The sequence below is a fragment of the Xyrauchen texanus genome, chromosome 23 (assembly GCF_025860055.1).
Source record: "Xyrauchen texanus isolate HMW12.3.18 chromosome 23, RBS_HiC_50CHRs, whole genome shotgun sequence".
Lineage (NCBI taxonomy): Eukaryota > Metazoa > Chordata > Actinopteri > Cypriniformes > Catostomidae > Xyrauchen > Xyrauchen texanus.
Window position 1 is genome coordinate 22,150,929 of NC_068298.1, and position 14,010 is coordinate 22,164,938.

Consider the following 14,010-nt stretch of genomic DNA (forward strand, 5'->3'; position numbering starts at 1 on the left):
TTTAGCTTGACCAGTATGACTAATACAATCTTTAACATGTTCCTGTAATGATGGAACATGAAGATACTTGTAAAATATTTTTTTTTTCTTTTTCAAACGTTTCAAAGCCGGAATGTAACCGAATTGTATACGATATTTACATAGTAGTTTCGCTGCTTCCTATACACAGATTACACAGTGTATAACAGACCACCCCCTCCACTCCCCCAGCTGATCCTGGTTTCTCCCAAGGTTATACGTAATATGGAGTTTTGTGTTTTCTTACCCCATTGGCAGATTGTTTGCTTGACATTAAATAAATACATGGATACAAGACATACAATACAAGATAAAAATACTTGTCTTGAAAATAATTTTTGGCAGTGTAAGGCATGATTTTCAATCGGGTTACAGTATGTATTTAAATTGCACAATGAGGACTTTATGACATTACAGCATAATTTTCTGTAAAGCTGCTTTGAAACTGTGTGTTGTGCAATGCGCTAAAAAAATAAAACAATTTAATGACTGCTAATCAGCTCAGAAATTGTCTAAACTTGTACTGTGTAGCCTGAAAAGCAACATCTTTCATATAAAAAGCAGCCCCACTCCCCTCACAAGAGTCTGGTGTTTGGACAATATAGCCTTTAGTTTGAAATGAAGTGACCAGGGCTTGAAAGCCTGACTCATAACACAAACTGCTAACCTCTGGACTGAGGGTTAACACAAAATGCTGTACTGATTAAACAGAACAAAACACGAAAGCCACTTTGACTAAATACTATTTGAGGCAAACATCTGACAGCTAATACCAATTAATTTTTACATTGATGATACAAAAGTGGCACCATTTTTTCAGGCTGGGAAGGTTTAAAAGCTTAAATTGATTTGATTGTAAAATATCTGTTTATTTAAGAATTGTTTATTGTCTCCTTCAATTTATATTAACCCACTTAAATGTGTCATTGTGATTTAACCAGATGGTGAAAGTGCTTAGCTGCCTGTAACAGAAAAATAAAAAGTACACTGTAAGCATTGCTCAATTAATCTCTTGCACACCGTGTAGAAAGTTAGTTCATTAGTGGTGTCCGCAGTGGGTGTAATAATTCTTCCTCTTGTGACCTCTAGATGCCGCTAAGAGAACTATGATCATTTCTTGCTGCACTCCTGCATGTGCATCGGCTCTCATGGATCCGGGATTTCTCATCTCCCTCCTGCTTAGTGCACTCATGCCAGCGTGATAAACTGAATAATATAATTTCACATGGTGTGTTGATGCAGCTGATTCCCTTTGAACAAAATAGCGAATGACTAAAACCCGTTGAGTCGAGACAATTAGCCGATAATGACTCTCGGCCGTGCCTACAATAGTAACTCCGGAGTGCGTAAAGATTCCAGTTTGATTTTATGAAGGCGAGCAATATTTCCACTACATATTTAAGAAACTACTGATACATTTAATTGTACATTCATATTCTGTATCGCACACCAAGAGAGCTAACATTGACACAATTTACCCCTTTTTAAAGATATATATAGTATGGTAAATAAAAGCAGAGTGATCATGCACTTGCAGAAGGGTTTCGTGCACGATGTGACAGGGGTCGAAAATTATCCGGAATAATGGCTCATTCCCTGGGGTTGTGAGACACATGCCAAACTTGCTCTTCCTGTTAAGCCTGGGACGTAGCCACTTGGAAATGTTTGGGTAACTGCGAAGTACGTTTTGTTGTGGCGTCCGTCCACACAAACAAACTCCGCCTCAACGACTCAAAATGATGTTCTTGTATGAGAGAGAGAGAGAGAGAGAGAGAGAGAGAGAGAGAGAGAGAGTGAGAGAGAGTGAGAGAGAGAGAGAGAGAGAGAGAGAGAGAGAGAGAGAGAGAGAATCACTTCACGCTCACATAGGCTATCCACCATATAGACTCGCGAGGTGAGCTGCGGCGAGTGCGCGAGCCACAGCGTCCGCTGTAACGTCCACAAAACATTGAACTGAGGGAAACTGATGATGAGAGCAAGCGCACTGGACACTACCGGACATAGTCTTGGAAGATTTTTTCTTTTTTTTTCTTCTTTTTTTTTCTCTCCACTTTACTCTCACGCAGGCATCCGTCACAAACTGACTGACTGGTTGAAGACAGCAAGTTTTGGAGGATGTTGTCCGTGTAGCCGTGTGGAATTTGATGTTTCGGGATGCTGTGAGCCCGGTCCGGAGTAGCGCTGGTTCGGGGTTTCCTTTCGTGCGCAAAGAGAGGACACTTCATTCTGATGTGCGTAACTACCAGCAGCCAAGTTACGCGCTCGTATTCACAGACGCGAGAGAGACTTCTCGCTACATTTTAAGTGGAACCTTAGTGTATTTTAAGCTGACAGCGGGAAAGGGGGCTGTTTTGTTGTATTGACGGAACTGCGCTGGTGCTGAATTTTGGATATCCAAAGCGCTTGACTTGAGGTGAGGAAAGGAACACGGCTCTCGCTCCGACTCCATCTCTCAAGACAATTAACTGAGAGGAGTAATTACACTTTAAGGTATAGCTTTCTTGTCTAATATTAACTCATGTGTACAATCATTTTCCACCGTAACAACACAAGTTTGCATCATCTATCATCTAAAGATGTGCTACATGTAAAGCATAATCGTCACATTCAATTACAATGCCCGAATCCACATGAAACATGTGGTTCTGGATATACCATTTACAAATGAACTTCTCGAGTTGCACGCCACAAAATAACTATTTAATAGACATTTAAAATAACTATTTAATAGACATTTTAAGTTAGCATTGCCCCGCTTGTCCTTTAGAACTGATTAGCTCACAGGTGACATGTTTTGCCCTACATTACTGCTATTGATTTATCAACAAGAAGCCGGGCGCTCGAGTAAATCGCCTATCTACGCTTGTAATTACTTACAACTTTAGACATCTATGCTCGAGTAGTTCCGGTCAATTGAGCTTCACGTAGGATATTTTAATCGATCCTTAGCTCTTATATGTAGCATACTATTTAACAGTTTTATGTTGTTCTCTACAACCATCCTTCACAAAAATATTAATGAAAAGTAAAACTAATATACGTAAAACTTTTAAGTTTGCCACAGTATCTAGTCAGGTTATTGCTCGGTCCCACCACACCTGTTGCTCTCGTCTTTGCGCATTTCTCGCGTACCTTTCCAATGAAAAATGCTGTTTCAAAAGTGGCGTTCACTAGAATGCGGACTAGTCTACATTTCACGAGTCACGCATGTCGTCTCTTTAATGGTTACCTAAAAATGCATACCCACAGTCACTAGTGACAAAACAATCAAAGGCAGCGCCTGTCACAATAGCGGGATCTGGTATTTCTGGCCGCTCCCGTCGTCGGGTTGCTTTTAAACCTGTTTTTCTGGTCCGTACGAAGTTCCAGCTTAAATCAAACAGCTGTGACTGGACATCTCGTTTGTTTCTGTGCGACGGTGTGCCTTCATTTGTAGGCAAAGCGTTCAGCCGGATGTACAATTTTACAGAAGCCCGCAATGGCTAGCTTGCAAATGACCCAGCCGCAGCGCTTTCTTTCATCCACAGGTAAAAGTAATTTCCATCCCCCTCTCATCTACAGTAGCTCGTGTTCAGTCGGCATCAGCACAAGCGGATTCATGCGCTCTCCCAGGAGATTATTGATCTGTGAAATTTGTAAGCGCGTTTATTTTTTTATTTGTCTAAATGTACTGATCTATCTTTGTCGCTTAACCCCGGGAGTTATAGGTGAAATATAGGCAAACCGCAGAATCGGGCAGCAGATCTTGTAAAACAGTGTCTATCAGTGGTGTAATAGTTTCTGAAGAGGTCGGCATCCCCCCACCCCCCACTAAAAAAATCAAAAACAAATGCACCCAATCTCTAAAATTAATTGACATTTATATGCAGTAGGCTACATATGTAAAATGTTTAAGATTTTTTTTTCCCATTAAAAAATAAATAAATGATTGTTGTAATTCTAGTCCCACATAAATGTACAAAATGTAGGCTATATCAGGGTAAATTTCTCGCTGACATGGTGTACAGTACACAACTAAGAACCATGGTATGATAACTTGATGTTAAATATGCGTTTGTTCCTTTTATTAGGCTATATGAAAATTGTTAATACTTTATTATTACTCTAATTCATAAGACACAATAAACTGTTAAGCATTGTAGCTAATATGACTGTAGTAATGTTCACGTAAACACGTTATCTTGTATTACCATATATAGCCTACATAAAAAATGATGGTCATTTGTTTTATTTGTGTACTATTATCTGCTTTTCTGTGTATAGTGCAGTTGTTTTCCTACTTAGAAATATAAATTGAAATTATTTGATATCACGAGAAAAAGGCACCACCGACAGCAGTAAAAGGCATCGAAAAACTAACAGGGGTACAATAGCATGCAGCTCTGGAAAAAAGTGAAGAGACCACTGCAGAATTATTAGTTTCTCTGGATTTACTCTTTATAGGTATGCGTTTGAGTAAAATGAACATTTTAGTTTTATTCTATAAAGTACTGACAACATTACTCTGAAATTCCAAATTAGAATTTTGTAATTAAGAGCATTTATTTTCTGAAAATGACAACTAGTAAAAAAAAAAAAAAAGATGTAGTGTTTTCAGACCTCGAATAATGCACAGAAAACAAGTTCATATTCATTTGTAAACAACACAATAGGAATATTTTAGGAAGAGTTCAGAAATCAATATTTGGTGGAATAACCCTGATTTTCAATCACAGCTTTCATGTATCTTGGCATGCTCGCTACCAGTCTTTCACATTGCTGTTGGGTGACTTTATGCCACTCCTAGCACAAGAATTCAAGCAGCTTGCTTTGTTTGATGGCTTGTGGCCATTCATCTTCCTCTTAATGACATTCCAGAGGTTTTCATTGGGGTTTGGGTCTGGAGATTGGGCTGGCCATGACATGGTCTTGATCTGGTGCTCCTCCATACACACCTTGATTGACCTGGCTCTGTGGCATGGAGCATTGTCCTGATGGAAAAAGCAAGCCAGTTTTCTTCCAGAATAACCTTGTACATGGCTTGATTCATGCATCCTTTACAAAGATGAATCTGCCCAATTCCAGCATTGTTGAAGCTCCCCAGATCATCACTGATCCTCCAACAAATTTCACAGTGGGTGTGAGACTGTGGATTGTAGGGCTCTCCAGTTCTCCATCTAATCATTAGAAGAACAAGTGGAGGATTGGTGATGATCTGGGTTAGCAAATATCAAATCACTTCCGAAATGAACGTTCTGATTGGTGGATCAGCTTAGTCAGACAGTCTTGCCAGTGCCATCAGTTGCTCTCACACAGCTTCGTGCACATTTAGAGTGAATCTCTGTGCTCTTTAAATAATATATATATACACAATTCACAGTGTTTCTGCAGCACCGGTAGTACCAAGCACTGAGTCTATCTGGTACTAGCGTGCAGTATGATTGACACATGACTGCTTTAAAATGATCACAGGCTTATTATGAACACATGCTCTGTTACTCCTTGCACACTGAAATGGACATTTAATTAAAATTAAAATCGTGACATGGCCTTGTGTGATTTATTAAACCTCTAAATGCTGTAATCTTACTGTGGAATCCACTAGAAACTCCACAGGCACTGAGAAGCATTCACGTTGTATGAGATGACAGAGCAGAGAACTAATCCATTGTGAACCACGCAACACATGTAAAATATATATTTATATAATTAAAATCACATAATTTGTGCTTTAATATCAGCTCAGCTTTATTTCTACTGCATTGAATGCCTCCTACACACTACATGACTTTCAAAAACTTTGGGTTGTTGTGCCGTTCATATTACAAAACTGTCTGTCTTGTCATGGAAGTTGTAGTGTTTTCAAATTACACGACGAATCGGCGACAGGGGTGAATACATTACAAATAATTTCACTATTGACGAATCTCCGACGACTCTGCCTGGACTCCAAATTATGTTTCACAACAGAGTACACGCGAGAAGAGATATGAGATACGAAAAAAAATGCATGATCATATGTTATGCATTTCAGAATATTTTTTTAATCATATATTTTATAGGTTACAATATGAAAAAGTACATCCTGTACTGAAAAATCTACCTATTTGCTTACCTGACAAGAGAATTGGCCATTTCTCTCCAACTCTTCTCTTTCTCCATCCGGTTGTGTAATAAATAATAATAATATTATAATAATAATAATTATTAATATGATAATTAATTAATTAAAAATAACTAAACAATAGCACATTATAATATTAGCATGTTTTTGCTGTGGTATCGAAAATGGTATCTAGAACTGTGAAATTTCACTGGTATCGGTATCGACTACTGCAATTTTGGTAATATGACAACACTACCCTAGACTACACTACTGGTGTCTAGTCATGATAAACAGCACTTTGTAGACTTGATGGTATATACTGCTTTTAAAAATCTAAAAAAAGGTTATCTAAATTTATCGAAGTAGCATGACGTGTATAAAATCGGACTTGCCATAAATTAACTTAATGTCGACATTGTGGTATTGATGAAAACATTAAATAGTTGCCTTCTACAATAAACACACAATACAGTGTTGACTGTGTTTGAATGTACTGTTGAACGGTTGGACACAAAGGTTTTTCAAATTATTTCTTATCTCCTTATCATGGTGTAAGACTTTATTCTTTCCATCGTCATCAATGCTTGTTTATAGTTTTATTCGGTATGTTACTCAAAGATTATAATGGACCAACCCTAGTATTTTTCTAAGCACTTTGGGTCTCTTTCACAGTACATAATAATAGGAATTCCCTTTCATATTTTACTATAAATGTATTGTTACAATAACCGTGTTATAGTCTTAAAAGTTTAAATGTTGTCAAGTAATGTGTATCAACATTAGCCTACAACTGAATAAAAAGCATCACCAGTGTCACAGTTTTGCAGCCTTCCATTCTTTTCACATTTTGGTGGTTTTTGTTTATTCACTCCAAAATGTAGCATGGAGTGATAGCTGTTACTGTATGCATTTATTTGAAGAAAGAATGTCACACATATTTTACTGATTTTATTACAACCTTTCGGACTGTTAAGCAGTCTCCAGTCTTTGTCTTATCTATCGCTGTGCGTGTGTGTGTGTGTGTGTTTAGCCATGTGTAATGGTGTGTGAGAGTTTGTGTGCCAGCCTTGTGACTGGCCAGCTCTCTCTGTGTAACAGGCTGGTAGGCAGCAGCGGGGCAGCAGTTCATCTAGTCTGAAAGCGGGCGCAGAATAATCTGGGCCCACAATGGCTGAATGAAATAATTAAAGTAATCCTCTGTGTCTCGCTCTTGGATAGGGAGGGGGCCTTGGACCACCCATCCTGAACGGGTCACTGAGCATCACAAAGTTGGTGGCCCATAGAGTCTGGAAGGATCAGGCTGATTTTTGCAGGCAAAAGCTAACATGGACTGAACTCAGTGGGTGGGGTGTTGGTTTTAAAGTTTTGCGCCTCTTTTGGCGATGTTGCAACTGGTTATGTAAATGCTTTTCTAGGTCTTAATTGCCCCCTGAGCTGGATGCCACCTGGGCGGGAACATCTAGGCAGTGGTGCATCTTCCTAATATTCCCATGGTATTTTGTAAAGGCAACAATGTGTAGCCGGCAGAGGAGGGTGAGCGTTGGTACAATGATGAATTCCTTGTTACATGTCTCTAAAGAGGAAAGGAGAATTTGAGAGAGAGAGAAAATCATACAGAAATTTTAAAGCATGTCAGCGAGGGCTTTAGAATAGTAATTAGCCTGTTAAATCTGTTAACCTCCCCCTGCGCAACAACACAATGGCCTGCCCATCAGTATGTATGCGCGCGCGTGTGTCTGAGAGGGCACAGGAGGGTATTGAAAATTTGTGTGTGAATGGGAGAGAGAAAGATGAAAAGCAGGAGAGAGAGATGTAGGAGGTGTTGTTACTAGAGACCAGGTGTGAAATGAACATAATGTGGTTTTTACAGGGAGAGAAAGAAAGGAAATGAGAGGAACTACGGTCCCCGAATGCTGATGCACAAATTCAGGTTAAATGTAGTGTGAATAATCCACAAAGAACCGATGGTGGAGCTCCATTGGGGAACTCTGATCCATGCCCTCCGCTGCTCTCTCAGCAATTGATTATATTAAGGACATCCAGCTAATACACAGCAGTACAAATTCATTTGACTACATAGCCTATGAGCAGAGTATAAATTCTCTCAAGATTATGACAGTAGTCATAAATACCGCACTCTGGCGACACCTGTCTCCCTGCGAGGAGATCTTGTTCATGGCTCTACGATGCCATATTTGAAGACAATATTAGGTAGGTTGTTGCCGCATGGTGATTTAGGGTCTGTGTGTCATGCTGTCATAATCAGAAGATCTTTGACCATGTAATGATGATGATCAAAGTAGGGTTGGGTGATGTCCCCTAAATTGGCAGTTGACGATGTTGACAGTAAAACATCGCGATGGACGATGATATCGTCGGTGGGGTGGGGCGGGGCGGGAGGATTATATAATTTCATATAATTTTCAAAAATGATATGAAAAATTATAATTTCGTTATTTTACTAACTAATGACTCGTCGGCGCTTTCACTTAAGAAGAGTTGTGCACTTTTTATTTTAATATATCTCTTTACATAAATAATATTTTCCACTTAAAAACTGTAATTTCGTTATTTTACTCACTGATGAGCAAAAGGTCGAGGCAGAAATGACCATGGACCTGCAGGAAATGGCCATTGATGGGGAAGAGGACCCGCTGACTTGGTGGAAAACGAACGACAAAAGGTTTCCGTTCATGGCAAGATTAGCACGGAAATATCTGTGCATATGTGCTACCAGTACTCCATCAGAGCGGGTCTTCAGCACAGCGGGTAGTGTAGTTACTCCAATCCGCAGCTTATTAAAACCAGATAAAGTGAATATGTTGGTATTTCTCGCCAGAAACGTCGAAATTTAAACATGGTCTATGGTGAAAGATATTAGACTTCTTTACGCATTTTTCGCCATCCGTTGCGGAGCTATTCGATTTTGCATATTATTTTTTAAACGTTCATTTGTGTACTTCATATGACCACTTTACAATATTTCAATAACATAATTTATTTTGTAGCCTGTGCTGAAGTTAATTATGCTGCTAATTTTAAGTGAAATGTTAATGCCGAGTTTCGGTCTGAGTGTTGTTCCCGTTTTCTTGTTCTTTATTTGTTGTTCTTCTATGTTTTAATAAATGTGTGTTATTCATATTCACCTTGTTTCTTTCATTTGATTTGACATTATGGATTTATGGCCAAGGAAATTTTTCTTTAAAAGTATTAACCAGACAAAAAGTTATTTGACGTTCGCTGGTCTGGGTTTATCTTAAACTGCCGCTTCAGTGTATACAAGAGCTATGTGACAATGAGCAAGATTTTCTGAGACACTACAACTACTAATAATTAATTAATAAAGTCTATTTTCTTGTAGCCTACAACATAAAATATTTTAATCTAAATGTACAGTGTAAGACATGTAAAAAAAAGACAAGAAGCTAACAATGTCAAGATCAATATTTGTGTAGCCTGCCTGACACGGTATTTTCACAGACTAACACGTCACGTCTCTGGCATATACTACAGTATTTAAAATAGCCTATATGCATTAGTTATATTCTCAATTTAATTTACAGAGCAATCCCTGCAAAGTTTTTAGGTTAACTATAGAAGAGACTAGGATTAGTGAGTCACACTAGCAAGACTCGCAAAAGGGGGCGTGGCATCACGATGGTGGCTCTACATCGTGATGTTTGTCAGCCATCACGATGGATGATGATATCGTCCATAGGCACAACCCTAGATCAAAGCTCATAGCAAAAGAAAAACCCTTCTCATGGCCCATTATCAATGTAATGACTGAGCTTATTGTGTAGCTATATGAAAGTTAAGTGCTATCTCTCTGCAACTGAAAGGAAAGCTATCTACCACGTACCAGTGCTTGATTTGACTGTGTTAAGGCCTCCTCTGTATTAAAAATTTTGCCATTTTTAAAGGCATGCCACTCAAATGCACTTTCACGTATTTATGACAAAGACGAAAATGTCTGAGCCATTGCCACCTTTGTATTTCATATACTCAAACATGTTCAGCTGCTTTCTTAATTTTTTTTTAACTTTTCACAACCTTTGCCAGAGTGTCTGACATTCCTTTACTGCAGTTTTTTTTAAGATTGTGTGTATATACTACACACCCACAAACATATGCTGCATTCATATATGCGCATAGTCTGTGAGAATGTTCCTGTACAGTGTGGGAAAGGATGTGTATAGGATTCTGAAGCCCCTGTTGGCCGTGTCAGGGTTCCCAGCATACAGTGACCCTCTATCACACACTCTCTACACTGGACCCATGGGACAGAATGTCGTGAGAGCTTCTCAAACCCCGTTCATCATAACAAACAGATTCACAAGCATATGCTTTTCATGTACCAAGGATGTTTCTTAGCTTTGTTGACTCTCCTGACACAATGTGGATGATGGACTGTTTTGATTTTGTTTACATATAGATCCATCCCTTCCCTCTTTTTTGAAATATAATTTTTAGCATACTAAGCTTGTTTAACCCTTTACCCTGTTTTGTTATGATGACCTTTTTTGTTTTGGAACACACTTAAAAATTCAACACACCTTCAGCAGAGGCCCAGACAGATCCCTGTGAAATGCCAACTCCATAAGGTGGTCATTTTAAGCACAGTGAGGGGTAAACTGTTTTAAAGGTGAGGTGATTTTCCACCACTCAGCCTCTTTGTGGAACACACTGTTTAATTAGTTATATGAAAGTGAGCCAGAGCCATCTGTCACAACAGAGTCAGAATTAGACTACAGAACTAGACTGAGACGAGTCAAGCTCTTATCGTGATCAGGGCCAAACATCCCTCCTTGAATTTCTGTCTCATTAGTGCATTGTTCTCCCGATAGTGTCGTTGCCATGTTGCTGCAGTTGTGTTAGCATGTCTTATTTGACTGAAGTCTTGTTTGTTTGGTCATGTTAAATACTGTATTTATTTGCCATGCATGCATGAATGATTAGATCTGTGTGTGTGTGTGTGTGTGTGTGTGTGTGTGTGTGTGTGTGTGTGTGTGTGTGTGTGTTGCTGCATATTGAGTCATTTTCTGTTCTAAGCAGATTTTTTTCTTTCTAATGTACTTGTAAAAGGCTTGCTATTGTCATGAATTTACATGCCTTAAAGATGCCCTATTATGCTTTTGGGGATTTTACCTTTGCTTTAGTGTGTAATATAACTGTTGTGCATGTAAAATGTCTGCAAAGTTACAAAGCACAAAGTCCAAAGAGAGTTAGTCTCTCCCACAGATAACACTGATTCTGAACTGCCTGAAATGCCTGGTTCGCAGTCCAGCCATTTCTTCCATGACATAGCTAGGTCACTATGTAATACATTTGCATAATGCCAGCCTAAGGACTACATTGGGCCGCCCACAAACAAAGGTAATTATAGCCGAGGCCAGGATGAGTTGGGTTATTGTTTTCGCCATGTCAAGAAGATGTTGTTTTCTTCACTGCAAAAGCAAAACCCCTTTGTATGGACTTCCAAAGGCAGACAAATTGAAGAATCAGTGGTTAAAATAAATTTTTAACACTATTCCTCAGCAGTACAACTTTACAGTCTTTATCAGTGGTAAAGTGAGGAGGTATACTTATAATTACAAGCTGTAATGTTATGGCACCTATCCACGGTACTCCACGGCTAACTTGCTCACTAACTCTGTAATACCCCCGGTAATGTCCAACCGGGAGTAAGCCTCTGATATCGTGATTTAGTTATTTTTCTGGAAAATCAATAAAAAAATCAGTTAACATAATAAATAACCATATTGTCATGCCTATTTTTGGGAAATCCAGTCAGTGAAATATATACTTTTTAAGTGAAAACTACGTCCTCTTATATAATTTTCTACTTATCTAAAACTGGACAGTCAGATGTAAAAAAATTAATAAACACTCGGTTTTAAGTCAACCTTGCCACATTACTCAGTTTCACATTATGCCATATTTCAGTCTGAAATGTTGTTGACCAACAGTATTTTAAACTTTCCTCAAGCAACAAAGAAAATATTACATAATTTTAATAAAAAATACACAACGAAAATAACACATCTTGAAGCATATACATTCCAAATTATTTTATAAACACATCTTGCAAAAATAAATAAGAATTAATGCGGAGCACATCTTTTATAACATCACATCTGAAATGTAAGAGAGCTACAAAATAAAAACGTACCTCTGTGAAACGGTGGTTTGAGTTGATCAGCTTGTTCTTCCAAACTTTCATTATCGGACTCAGGCTTGAACTGGTACGGACAAACCGATGCCATAGTTACTGTAGTCACAGTAGTATTTACAGCTGCTCAGGAAGCCTCGGGAGCTAAAACACGGTCATAGTAAGGGCCGTTACATTTACGCTCACAGACACACTCTCTAAGCAGTTGACCAATCACAACAGACTGGGCCAGCTGACCACTCAAAGTAGACTGGGCTTTTCGGAAAGGGGGGGCTCTAAGAGAAAGGAGCTAAAACAGAGCATTTCAGACAGAGGGTGAAAAGTGGTGCTGCTCAATGTACAGTATGAGAAAAATTATGTGTTTTTTGAACATTAAAACAAGTAAACCTATTCTAGTAGACCCCCAAAATAAAATTATGAACCTGTAAATGAGCATAATATGGGCTCTTTAAACTACAACATCCAATCAGGTATGATGGATGTATGGAATAACCCTCTTTCTGTCAGTCACCAAATGGCTGCTCTACTTTGCTGCATTTTCTGCATGTGAAATTTAGAATAATATAATAAAAATGTGTATTAACCTCAACATTTTGTCTTAAAACAATCTTTAACTTTGGGATTCACAGGCAAATACTAGCTGTGACAGTGCTCTCACATCCCCCATTAGTTGAGGTATCTATCTCCTCTGGACAGCAATCTAGCAGCCCTGCCTCATTAGCCTTGGGGAGCATGGTGGGATAACATTCCACATATGTTAGAGGGGTCCCTGCAATTATAGCAGTGGGGAACATTAAAGTAACATGACCTGAAACATAATAGATCAAACAGAAGCTGATTTGTTCATTTGATTGTACTTTTTTGGTAGTCTTGCAGTAGCTCATGCCGAGGTTGTTAATGTTTGGTGAAATGGCAGGAGTGGGGCATGGTCAAGATGCTCTACAAAGCCCAGTTCCATACCTCCCTGTGGCTGGGTGATGCTGGTAGCAAATTGGGAGCCATTTTCTGTGATTAGCTATCAGCAAAATTGGCTATTGGAAGATTAGAAAAGAACACTCAACAATAAGTTAAATACTTAACAGGAAAGGGAGCGCTGGCTGTCACCAGCTATCCAACCCTCACCATCTTTTTGAAATTTTATAGCATATTTTATTTATTCTACAGTGTCAACATTCCAGTTGTCTCTTAATGTCGCTTTTCACACCATGTTTAATATAAGAGTTAATACAAATATAAAAGGAATTAGAAGAGACAACTATGTGAAAGTAGTGAGCATGAAACAGTCTATAAAACAAAAATAAATAAATAAAATAATTAAATAAATATCTGTACATTTGCCCCCAATTCCCACAGTGTTCATGCTTTGGGTCTAATTTAATTGCACAATAAATTAAAGCCTTAAGAAAAGATGGCATCTAAAATGTAACTAAAATAACTAATAATTAATAAATGTAGATCAGTTACCAAAAGTGCTTTCAATAAGCCAAATGTCTCTGATCTTAGAAATACAAATCTTCATTACATTTTGACAGTGGAAAAAAAACACAGCACAGGGAGATTGAACAAAAACGTTTTTTTGCCACCCTTGTGTTGACCCCCAGACGTGACTGTGGATATTACTAGCAATGTTTGTCAATGGTTTGCGAGGTAGATCAAGTAGATTAGAACACTTCTCTGCTTTCTTTCCCCTCTCTTAAGGTCAGAGAGCCAAAACCCAGCAATACAATTATATGAT

At 38.5% G+C, this 14,010-nt stretch overlaps 1 protein-coding gene across 5 annotated transcripts in view; it reads left to right on the plus strand.

Annotated features, from left to right (window-relative positions):
* The first annotated feature begins 1,928 nt into the window (after positions 1 to 1,928).
* LOC127617343 (protocadherin-1-like) overlaps positions 1,929 to 14,010 on the plus strand; it is a 283,342-nt gene continuing 271,260 nt past the window's right edge. For 3 of the 5 annotated variants that reach the window (XM_052089345.1, XM_052089342.1, XM_052089346.1), the window contains exon 1: positions 1,929 to 2,508. The gene's annotated coding sequence lies outside the window, so the exon portion shown is untranslated. Of the gene's footprint in view, positions 2,509 to 3,431; positions 3,546 to 14,010 lie in introns of those variants that run through there. The other 2 variants (XM_052089344.1, XM_052089343.1) reach the window with 2 other exon arrangements.